This window comes from Pteropus vampyrus, unplaced genomic scaffold (genome assembly GCF_000151845.1).
Source record: "Pteropus vampyrus isolate Shadow unplaced genomic scaffold, Pvam_2.0 Scaffold8, whole genome shotgun sequence".
Taxonomy (NCBI): Eukaryota; Metazoa; Chordata; class Mammalia; order Chiroptera; family Pteropodidae; genus Pteropus; species Pteropus vampyrus.
The window spans coordinates 2,612,024-2,624,539 of record NW_011888789.1 but is presented as its reverse complement, the minus strand read 5'-3'; positions in this window follow the sequence as shown (position 1 = coordinate 2,624,539).

Here is a 12,516-nt window from a genome sequence, read left to right as displayed (position 1 = left end):
GCTGCTGTTGGACCCAGTCTTTTGCCTTCTGAAATAAAACAATAATCAGGTGAACCTGAACAAAATTGAAAGTCACAGTGTGACAGTTGACTGGACAGATCACCAAGGGACAAGGCATCTCTCTTCTTTTGTCTTAGTGTAATTTTGTGGTGACTAGGCTGATGTTCTTCCCTTTCTCCATCTTTCTACATCATTTGGAGATTATAATTTCCAGAAAATGCCTGTCAGGCAGTTGGTGGAATGATTAATAGTAAGTCTTAAGAGAGAATCCCTGTGACTTTCAGGAGCCAAGAAAATTAAAAATTAAAAATGATTCAGACTAAAATATCACAGAAGTGATGAAGAATCAAAAATAGATTGATAAAAAAGAGTAGATGGTCTTGGAAGCAACCAAGAATACATACGAAATAATACATAATAACAGATATATAGAATAAGACACACACATAGAAAGAAATAATTACTTAAAAGTATTGGTAGGGAAATTGACTAAATGATTTGGGCAAAAGTCAAATTAAACTATACACTAAAATAAATTTTTATTGGTTTAAAGAGTTAAATTTCATTAATGTGACCATTAAAGAATCACGTAGTTGTTTTATAAAAAGATTTTTTTTTAAGACAAAATTATTGACATTTTAAGTCACAGATTCTCTGGCAAATTTATTTTTAAGTTTGTGTACTCCTCTGGATAGTTTTACTGTCTATATTAAATATTCTACTATTTTAGGAATTTCATATTCTAGAAACAATGAATGTTCAGTGAAATTATCATTGGTGTTACAATTTAAAGAAGCATCCAAATATGCCCACCAGGAACATCAAATGCCATTCTCGTAGGACCATGGAAGAAAAAGAGTCAAGAAAGACTTGCCTCGGGAGCATCCTGCTCATTGAGAAGAGAGCACAGGTTTGATTCACATCATAACCTCGGTCTCCTGGTGCCTTGAAGATGTTCCTTTGTGATTAATGACACCATTTTCTGCAACATTTTCATAATTGTGAAATATCTTCTAACTACTGCAAAGAGAAAGAGGCTAAACATAAATAGAATGAAAAATAGCAAATAGAAGAAAAAAACACAATTTGACTTCATAAAATGTTTGTACCTAGTTAGAGACAACATAAACTACATTACCAGGTCAAGAGCAAATAAAGAAAAAACATATGTGAACAGTAGAAAATCAAAATTTAAAAAGTATTATTGTTTTAAGAGTTTTTAAAAAATATTGATAAGTAGAGCAACTGAATAAGAATTGATAAAGACTGAATAGGATTGTCACAGAAAAAAATTGTTAATATTTGAAAGCATATTCTCTCTCACTATGGATCAAAAGAATTAAAAATGAAAACAATTTAAGATTTATTTTTCACTCATAAATTAGCTGAAAAAAATTTAAAGATAGTAGTCAAGCTGCAATGAAACTTGAAGCTCTCTCCAAATGATAGTGAGAGTACCAAAGGCCACAATCTTTCTAGAAGGTAATATTGGGATTATGTATCAAGTTCCCTAAAAGATTAACAACTTTGACCCACAGAGCTTACAAATAGAAACTTTTTTTGAAAGACACTTTAATTTTTATCATCTATCTATCTATTTATCTATCTATCTATCTGTCATCTATCATCTATGTATACAGATGTTTGAATTTCTACTATAAATGTATTTTTTCAGAAATAATACTTTAAAAAATACAGTATATAAAATAAATAAGTTATAATATATTTTTAATAAAATTTTTTTCATGTTATCTATAGTCTTGTATCTTCTATCTTGTGAAATAAGATTGGCTCCTTAAAATTTAGAATTTGTGATTTTATCTCTTCTTCCCATCCTGCTACTTTTGCTCCCAATTGTACCTACCTAAAGCAGGTACAGGTTAATTCTGAAAAGAAATAGCTCATGAATCTGACTAATTTAATTAATCTTTCTGCAAAGGAGTAAACAAATATGGGGGGGTGAAATAGATTATCACATTATGACATGCCTAATTCTAAAACACATATATACAATGAATGAGGTATTGAAGAAATGTTTACTGAGTGTCTTTTACTGTAAAATCTTCTGTTGTGGCCTTTATGTACACTGTTGCACTGAATGTGAACAACAATGAAATCAATGTGGATTAAGGAATTGAGATTTAGAGACGTCCAGTGATCCTACCGTACAGCTTTGAGGGGAATCAGGAACCAAACTGTGCTCTTCCTACTGCACCAGATGAATTTCTTTACAACAGTTGATTTTGGTCCATCTATTCTTTTATGCACTTTATGCTGACAAAATGAGATATGTGAAATTGATTGGGGATTATTGAACTCTAGTTTAAAAATACTGCTGTCCCTACATGTAGGCATTTTCCCAAGTGATAAGATCACTTAGAATTTTTGAATATACAGCCACATTCAAACTTTGAAATACAGTCTGCAAGATTTTTGTGATAGTCTAATCAAATTTGTGTGGATGAATATTTTATTTCAAGACCAACTTATTTCACTCATGTGTGCAGAGTGAGTCATTATAGAAGAGTATTATATAGTTAGGATAAAATAAAAGTATCATCTGAAAGTTGAATTTATTAATAACATTTAGGCTGACTTGGGATTTGCAATATGGAGGATGGTCTATATTTTTTATTAACATTATAGTAGAGTCTTGTTTTACCTTTCATTTGCCTATTAGAATTTTAAAATTATATATATACATACTCTTTGGCCTGGAGATTTTTATAGTTTTATTTTTAAATTATTACCTTCCCTCCTTCAAGCTCTCATAATTCTAAACTTTAACCTTTAACCCTTTCCAACAAACTATGCTTTGAACCACATTGACTGAGCCTTCTGTTGTCCATCTTTTAGAAAATGTACTCTGTGTTTCAGAAGATCTCTATAATAATATTTTTTCTTTTGAGGAAGAAAAGAGTAAAAAAAAATCAAATTTAAATCTGCTAGGAATGGATGAGAATTCCTAACATAGCTATTTCTCAGTTATGGTATATTTTCTCCACCAGCTGTTTAAATAGTAATATCTGATCTTATAAGCAAGTTATATATTAAGGACATAGTGTTGCCTCCTGTGTTCAGTTGGAAACACAGGAACAATGTGCATCAGTGGTGACATTTTCCAGATCATGTTGCTTTTAAAAAATGCAGTAAGAATTCTCTCATAGTTAATGTTTGAAAAGTGCTGCCTTAAACTAAATTACTAAGGCTTATGAGTAAAGTGCATTTTATTAAAAATGAAGGAAATCCTTCCTAAATGATATAATTGCTTAATCAAGTAGAAATTTGAATACAAAATTTATTTCTAACTTAATGTCATTAATATTCAATGCTTTTTAATTTTTTCACACTGGCTTTCTTTTTCTGTCTGTATTCTTTACAAAAAAAAATTATTACGTTAAAACTGCCCCTTATTATCTGAATATCTACCTTAATCTTTTATACCTAGCCTCTTTGTGTGCCTCTTTTTTACATATTAAAGGACAAAGAGTTGGCATTAATATCTTTAAGTACAAAGTTGCATGACCTAATTTGACAGAAAGTGTGACTGAATTCCAAAATGTATTACAGCATTGTTTTATATAATCACAGTGGTAGTAAATTCAGATTCTAAAATTTGATACTTGGCTGAATAACTGACATTTACTCAAGTGTGTGTTCTCTCAGAACTTTGTTGCAATTTGTAAATAAGTTTGAATTTCTGGACATTTTAATTCTGGTTTAAAAGAGAATTTGGCATTTGAAAGTATCAAAGATTATAGAAATTACTTCTTGAGGGCTTATTGTGGATCAAAGACTATTCTAAACGTGGACATATTTGCCAATTTTGCAATTAGTAACCAAGGAATTAGAGACTCTCTTTGAAGTCAATGTGGTGGCTTTGATTTTTGGTCACCTATAGAATGCCAATGCTGAGTGGGTTCATCAGTTTGCATCTTTTGCTTGGAAAATCTTAGATTGTTATGGTTATCTCTGGAATTCCTTCTGCCAATTTAATGACTATTTGTAAAGTCTGAAAGCATCAGGCAGTTGTTCAATATAAGCTCATTACAATATGAGGTATCTTGATGCACCAACCACAGAGGCAGATAAATTTAAGACTCAATTGAGAGCAAAACCCAGCTTGTATATGTAGTATCTCATTGTTTTTACTTACAGTGCAGTTAAGCTATTTTTTCAACCAGCTCTCTCAGGTGGAGTTTCAGGTATGACTTGAATGTTCTTGAATCAGTTATTCTTTCTGAAAATCTCTCTCACTTTTTCTTTAATCCAGCACTCAACACTCTTCAGGTACACTATCTGCCTTGAAATAAAGACTTTCTTTGGCCTCAAAATGTTTGATTCACATTCAACTCTTTCTTGATAATATTTGAATATAAAAGAGGAAACTGCTATGGACTGAATTGTGTCCTCTTGAATCAATATGTCGAAGCAATCTCTAACCCCCAATTTTACTGAATTTAGAGATAGATTTGGGTAACTAAAGTTAAATGAGGCCATAAGTGTAGGACTCTGATCCTACGGGCTGGTGTCCTTATATGAAGAGGAAGGGTCACCAGAGGAAAGACCATGCAAGGACTCAGAAAGGAGACAAGGCAGTCATCTACAAGCCAGGAAGAGAGGTTTCACTAGAAACCAACTCAGATGGCAACTTGATCAGGGGTTTCTAGCCTCCAGAACTGTGAGGAAATAAACTTCTGTAGTTTAAGTCCTTCAGTTTGTGGTATTCTGTTATGGCATCTGACCAGATGAAGACAGGGCACAAGTGTGTTTAAAAATAAGCTGAGTTCATACCAGCCTTCTGACAAATATCAGGGGTGTCTAGATGAGGGCAGCTTCTGTTTGTTTGCAGATTCTAAGTCCTTAGTTAAAAAAGACTTCCCATAAGGGAAGAGAAAATTTGGTTTAAGAATAATGTCTTGTGGTTTATGGGGGAAGGGTTGGTTATAAATCCAGCCCAGTGGATGCTTCAGCCCAGTTCATGCCAACGCCTGTGAAATAAGTGTAATTTTTTAAAAACATGAATTAAAACCTATCTGGGTTTTCCTATACATTCTCCATTAAGCATTGTTTAGGCTGGGGCACCAGGCATGGAGGTCAAGGACTCTTCCTCTCCCGATGAGAGCACAGTGACCTTGGCTTGCTGTCAGCAACATGATGGTTCCCTGGTCAAGAAGAGGTGATCAGTGCTACAGGATTTTGGCACAACTGCAGCCATAGTTGCACCTATTGGAGATGATGGCTTTAGCAGAGAGCAACGGGTTGTTAAAGTAATTCAGTAAGGTAGATGTCACATTTTAGAGCATTCGAAAAAAGCAAAGGACCTTTTTAAAAATAAAATATTTGCCCCCAATATCTTGACACAAAACAGATAAAATTAGGGCTGCTTGGGTGGAATGAGGCATGAAGGTCTAGTGCCCAGCTTAGGACTCTGCAGAACTCACACTGGTCGTTATTGTAGAAGTGGAAAGAATATTCCACTAACGACCACTTGCCCTGGGTTTTCATACGGACTCCACCACTCCACTTCCTATCTCAGAATAAATCTTTAATAGTTCAGGGCTGCATATACTTTATTTGTAAAAATGAGAGGTCTAGTTCTATAATTGCTAGAAATCTCTTTTAGGTCTAACTGAAATTCATGGAATTATCTTAGATATAGAGAAGAGACTGGATTGTTCAAGAGAATTCTGTGACCTCCAATATCTCTTCCTTTAGCTTGAAGCTCTAGGTTCCCCAGAGCAGTGGGAATGGGCAAACCCACACCATCTGGATGAAGTGAGACTTCTCATTCTCATGTGTCCTGTGGGGTGAAGCACGACTGCTCACCCAAATATGACAGGGGGAACAGAGCTTGCCATCTCACACACACAGGCCCAAACAGTCATATAACTTGTTAGAAAAAAGATCAATGAAATTCTCACGTGATCTGAAATTCCATGTGAAAACATCTGCTTTAAATCAACAGATGAGGAAATTCTTTGTTTCCCCAGTACCTTCTCAAAAGCAATTCACCATTATGTGAATAATGGTGAATGATGCGGCATTCAGAGTGTGCACAAGTAGGGTGAAGTCATTTCATGTCAAATATCTTTTAGTGTCTTACTCTAGACTTTCACCATAGAAAACTTCAAATAACTGTCATTTATCTCATTTATCTCATTTACTTGGTAAATATCGTAATCCCATTCAAGTGCTGCTCAACAGATAATATAATTTTTGCCTTTGCCATCTTTGTTCACAAATTACAGAATTTTTTCCTGTACATTTCCAGAATTTACCACACCTTACTCATTCCTGTCCCCATAGATCATGTGACATCTTCATTTTTTTCCTTAAAATTCTAGCGCGTCTGCTTTTTCTCTCTTATTTCTCTTTCTGTCATTTTCATGTTTTTTCTGTTCTTTACTGTTTTTTCATTTTCTTCCTCTCTTCCTTTTTCTTCTCTCTTATTAGCAATCCCAAATGCTAGTCTAAATCCTTATTTACTGTGTGCCGTATCAGGAATGTGAGCTTCAAAAATATCACCAAAATTAAGAGATCCTATCTTAAAATGGAAATCAGTTTATCAGTCCAAAGCCTGGGACAGAATCCGAGGAAGTTGCGAGTGTTTGATCTAACTTTCCCAATCCTATCTGCTTCCTGTGTGCGTCTCCTTCTTGTGAGAGCATATTATTGAGCAGCGATTGCCAAAAATATTATGGAGCAGAATCATCAGAGGATGGGAATAAGGAAAGAAACAATCAGGGGTTAAAGGTCATTAAAATGAGTAAGAGATAAAGAGAAAAAAGCAGTGTCTTGGAAAAAAAAAAACTGTCAGAGAAAGGAGATATGAGGTATAAAGAATGAGGCATACTAGAGGATTCATTTGTTACACATTAGCAAGGGATCTGTGAAATCTCCACAGCAAGTATTTAAATATATGACGTTCATACTGAGGAAGAGTTTTTCTTTTTCTTTTTTAAACTGAATGACCATGTCAGCTACACAGTTACATTTGTGGAGATATAATAATAATCTCAAAAAAGGATTTCTACTTAATATAAATATGTACATTTGAATATGAGAAAAATTAATTTCTAAAAAGATTAAGAAAATACGCAGCTGCCTTAAAGTGATGAAAAAAATTGAATGACTTTAACAACACACTGCCAATATTGTTATAAAGTCACATAAAGTAGTGTGTGTTAAATATACATAATTTTTTTCTCCTTTTAAAACTATTTATACATTTGTAAAATTAAATATTTCTGATTAGGACGATTTCAAATTCTTTCTTATCCAGCCAGTCATTATTTTGTAGATTTAAAAGAAGTTTTCAATGATGTCTCACAATCATTTCTATCAAATCAAAACAGTTATTGCTGTCTGTGTGTACAGTCATATCTCATCAGATCTGATACATCACCTACCCTGCTGGGTGAGTTCGTGGGCAGCATCCGGCATTTTGACCTGTGTTCACAAATAATGCAGACGCTAAGCCCAATACCCAGTCAAGTCTAATCATCAGAACTCCAGATGACAATAGCATTAGGAGTCAATTTATGCTTCAATGGCCTTTTCTGGATGAAATACAGCATATATGCATCTGACTGAGGTTTGAAAGCAGTTCCTGGAAGTCTTAATTTTTGCTTTTTTATGAAAGTTTTTAGTTTTGTTTTTTCAAAATATTCAACAAAAGTTGAAAGAAATTTTCCAAAGCTTGTATGATCCCCTTTAATATGATTTTGATGCTTTGAGCTATCTAAATTTTTTAGAACTTAAGAAGTAGAATTAGAATTATAGTATATGAGAGACAGATTTTTTTTACTCATAATTTGTTACATGAAACTTTTTTAAAAGATCACTATTTCCTCTTAATGGGGTCACTAATCTCAAGAATGGGGCTTTTCTGAAGTTCTTTAAAATGTTCCTTTTTTTTCTTTTCCCTTCGTATGTAGTTTAGTACACACTTTGTAATGTCACAGGTGGGTCTTCAACATAATTTTAATTCAACTCCTTCCTTTCACAGATAAAGAAGTTGAGCCTCAGAGGTTTTTGGTAATTTGCTCAGATACAGCAGAAAAATCAGGATTAAGAGCCTGGTTTATAATTCCGAACATAGTGCTCCTTCTGTTATAGTATGCTTTTTATAGTTCTGAGTTGTTAGCCCTGGAATGAAGAGAAACTTTGAAACTTTGGTTTAAATTTTTTTCAAACTGTCAAGCTCTACTTATACAAGATAACACAGAGTTATTTCCCACTTAAAAATTACCCAATATACTAAAAATTCAAACGTGAACCAACATACCAGTAATTACTTTACAAAGTATGTATCACTGACTTCCTTCAACAGTTCTCTGGGTGTATTATATGCATTTTTTGAATACAATAATTGGATGTATTCAGAACTTTCTAGAATTCATCTATATAAAAATTAGACGTCAATGCTCTCTTCTGTAGCAGAGTGAAATGTTATTTTTATATCATTCTCATTTTCGGTTCAAAAGGTAAAGTCTCTAAAAAGCATCCTTTGACAAACCTGCTAATGAAAGCTCAGTTCTTGGGGCGGGGTGAGTGTGTGTGTGGAGGCGCGGGGGAGCGGCTTGAGGGGGGGCGGTATGCGACAGCACAGTAATGTTGTTAAAGTATGGGCCAAGAGACCTTGTCCAGCTTGTCGCCCCAGCACTTCCTAGGTAGGTGAACATGGGACCTTAACCATGTAAGGAGTTTCATGAACTTTGGCAATATGCTAAAACAATTGTGGCCATGTGACCTCTCTCACCCTGTTGTATCTGCTTCTTTTCTCTCACCCATTGAGTAAAATTCCTTCAGAAGAGGATGTCCCCGGAGAAAGACCGGAGTGCATGGAGAAGTGCGTGATCCTTTCTCCTTTCCTTAGAGAAGTGCATTCTGGGTATGCCAGTCAATGCCGTATACAATCACCACTCAAACTTCTGTTTTGAGTTTATATGAATGTGGAGAACAAAAGTTATTTTTACAAATTCTGATACTGGCATCTGTTTCACTCAATCAGTTAGCCAATGTCAAAACGCTCTTCTTAAAAAAAAAAAAAAATCTGGGAAGCTACATCTTATACAACTGCTTACTTACCAAAATATTTTTTTCCTTGAGTCTTTTTAACTGAGTATACAATACTAGGTTTCTAGACATAAAATTATATTCACAAAATTTCCAAGCTTCCACTATATTAACTGGTGCTACAAACTTCCAGTGTTTTCTCATCTTTATCCTTCAGATTGACTAGATTAGCATTTTGAGACTCTTGGAGAGTTTATGAACATTTTCACTGTGCTTTTTAGCTTTTAGCTGAATCAATTTTGCTAATACTCTAAGTAATTGTTTAGTTTTATCTCTAGTCCATCTTCTCAACTGGCACCACAAAAATCTAAATTATTATAATGGAGTGAAGTAAGATTTTTATGGTCCATATAAAATTGTCTGCAAGTATCTCTGGCAATGTATTGTCTTTGTTCATGTTACTTTTACTTTTGATCAAAATTATTACATCTCCAGGGACAAATTAAATGTTATTTTTCTGGCATGCTTCATGCTTTAATTTTTGGCCTAGTGATTTTTTTTGGCTTACCCGTATATTCTGAGAAACTAATTGTCAACACATAGTTCAGATTATTTTAAAGCTGATAACATAACAGTTGTTGCATCAGGTTCTAATATTCCTTACATGACCTCATGGGGCTCATTCAAAACAAAAAATATATATTTTAAATTAGCTAAAAAATTAATATATTTAAATGTATCAAAACTAAAAATGATTGACCAGAAAATAGATTACACAATGTATTTCTGCTAACATTCTTGGTTCAAATATGATGAAAAATGATTGAGTTGAATCTAGCTCAATTTCATGGACGGTGACCATGATGCACCAGGATTTTGCCTCCCCTTGAGGTGGAACAATGTTATTTATTTTGACTCCATTTTTCCTTTTGTAAACCATCCCTGAATTTGTTCTACTGGAGAAATTTTGATAAAACTGTAGCTGTTTTCATATTTATTTATCTTTTCCTTTTGCTGTTTCTTATTTCTTATTATTATTATTACTATTATTATTATTATCACTGTTTGAAAATTACGTAGACCGTAGCTGGCACATAGAATGAACAATGCATGTTTTCTGCATAAAGGCTTAAGAGTCATCTTTACCAAAAAATAGGAAGATGGTGCATAAACGTAAAATGAGAGAATTTCAGAAGATTACTTTTTTCTCCAATATATGGAAAAAATCTTACTTTATGGACTAGATGTTAAAGTTGTGCAGAGCACATAACTGGAATTTAGAAAACATTACATTGTTTTACAAGTCAGTATTGAAAATACTTAGTATATTTTTTGGGCATGAACCTTCTAATTAAATATTTTTAAAGAAAACAAACTATTTTATAGCAAAACGTATAGACACTAATATTTTATAGTGTACCAAGTAGTCACTTATACCATTTAAAAACGTTTTTGTTATACTAAATTTGCCAGCTTTAAGACAGGGGTCTCCAATCCCCAGTACTGGTCCGTGACCTGTTAGGAACAGGGCTGCACAGCAGGAGGTGAATGGCAGGCGAGCTAGCTAGCGAAGCTCCATCTGTATTTGCAGCCGCTCCCCAGCGCTAGCATCACTGCCTCAGCTCCACTTCAAATCATCGGGCATTAGATTCTCATAGGAATGCAAACAAACCCTGTGGTGAAGTGCCCATGCAAGGGATCTAGGCTGCATGCTCCTTATGAGAATCTAATGCCTGATGATTTGAAGTGGAGCTGAGGCGGTGATGCTAGCGCGGGGGAGTGGCTGCAATACAGATTAACATTAGCAAAGAGGTTTGACTAAACAGAGACCATAATTAATCAATTGCTTGCAGGCTCATATCAAAACCCTATCAGTGAGTAGCAAGTGACAATTAAGCTGCATCTGGTGGCAGGCTTTATAGTGGCAAGTGAGTTGATGTACTTCAGTTGTACAGCTGCATTTGGTGGCATCTGATTCTGCGTTATAGTGAATTGTATAATTATTTCATTATATATTACAATGTAATAATAATAGAAATAAAGTGCACAATAAATGTAATGCACTTGAATCACCTCCAACCTTCCCCCACCCCCAGGCCATGGAAAAATTGTCTTCTGGGAAACTGGTCCCTAGTGCCAAAAATGTTGGGAACCACTGCTTTAAGAGATTTATCTTTACATAACTATAAACTTTGTTTTCTCTTTTCAGCACTAATAATTTTTATGTATTTGCTAGTAGCTATGTCACACTGGCAAACAATCAATTCTTTGTCAACAAGCATACCACTTACTGGGTTGTATTTATGCAGGCAAAATATTTGTTCCCAGAATAAAGCATGCCTTTTTAAAAATGAGACAAGCACTGCAATCGTGTGACTGAAATGTTTCTTTTTTAACATGTGTGGGCACTTAAATGTTATTTCGTTTATTTTACATGTGTTCACAAAAAGACTTTAGCTTGTCAGAAAAAGCTAAATATTTGGAAAAGATTGTTTTTGATTGAAATATTTTAAAGCCATTTTCATACATACTGAGGGATATTATACCCAGTTAAAAGTCTGAATGCTCCCAGTGCACTGAATAACTTTCAGTCATATGGACGTGCTAAGCAGACCATCTTATAAGATGGTACAATCTATATTGATTCATTTGGTTTTAGATTCAAAAGTGTCATATAATAAAGTGTTTATAATCATTAAATACATTAAGAGATGAATTTAAATGAAATGTAGTAGTGACTGTAATCCCTGTGAAACTTTCTTTCACAGGATCACACATTTTCATAGCAATCGCAATCTGACATTTGGTTAGAGAAAAGGAGCAGGGGGAGATGAATGTTTCATAATATCAAGTTTGCTTACAGTGTAAGATGGTAATGGATTGAACTTAGCAGGTTATAATACAATTTTCATTTTATTTTAAACATATTTTGCATTATATAAAAATATTGATCACAGTGAGCTTTACCAATTGTTATTGCTATAAAAATGAATGCAGAAACAATATTTTTAGTGGAAATAAATTATATAGTCATTATTTTTTTCTTTTAAATCACAACAAAAAAACCTCGGCTGTTTGGTCATTGGCAGAAACCCAGTCTTTACAAGAGGTCTTTTGCAGATGAGCTCCAGTCTCTTTCTGTAAAGTTATCCACATGGTTCAGAAAACGCCGACTTTTGTCTTTGTTACCATGGTCCCACAAGGTCTCTCTGTTCATAGACAGTTCTAAAGTGGCAACACAGTTTTCCATGACAGAAAAATGACGAACTGGAAAATAGAACAATCTCAGTTCATATGTGGTCTTTTCCAATATGAAGGGACACAGCGACATACTTCTTCACTAAATGACAGTCCCTGCTCACAATGCTTCAGTCGATTTGTACATGGTCGTCTGTAACAACTAGGAATATAGAGAGAAACACACTTTTGTTAAACATTAATATATGAACTTATGCTATAGACACACTTTTGAGTTATTCTAAATTTTAAATTAGA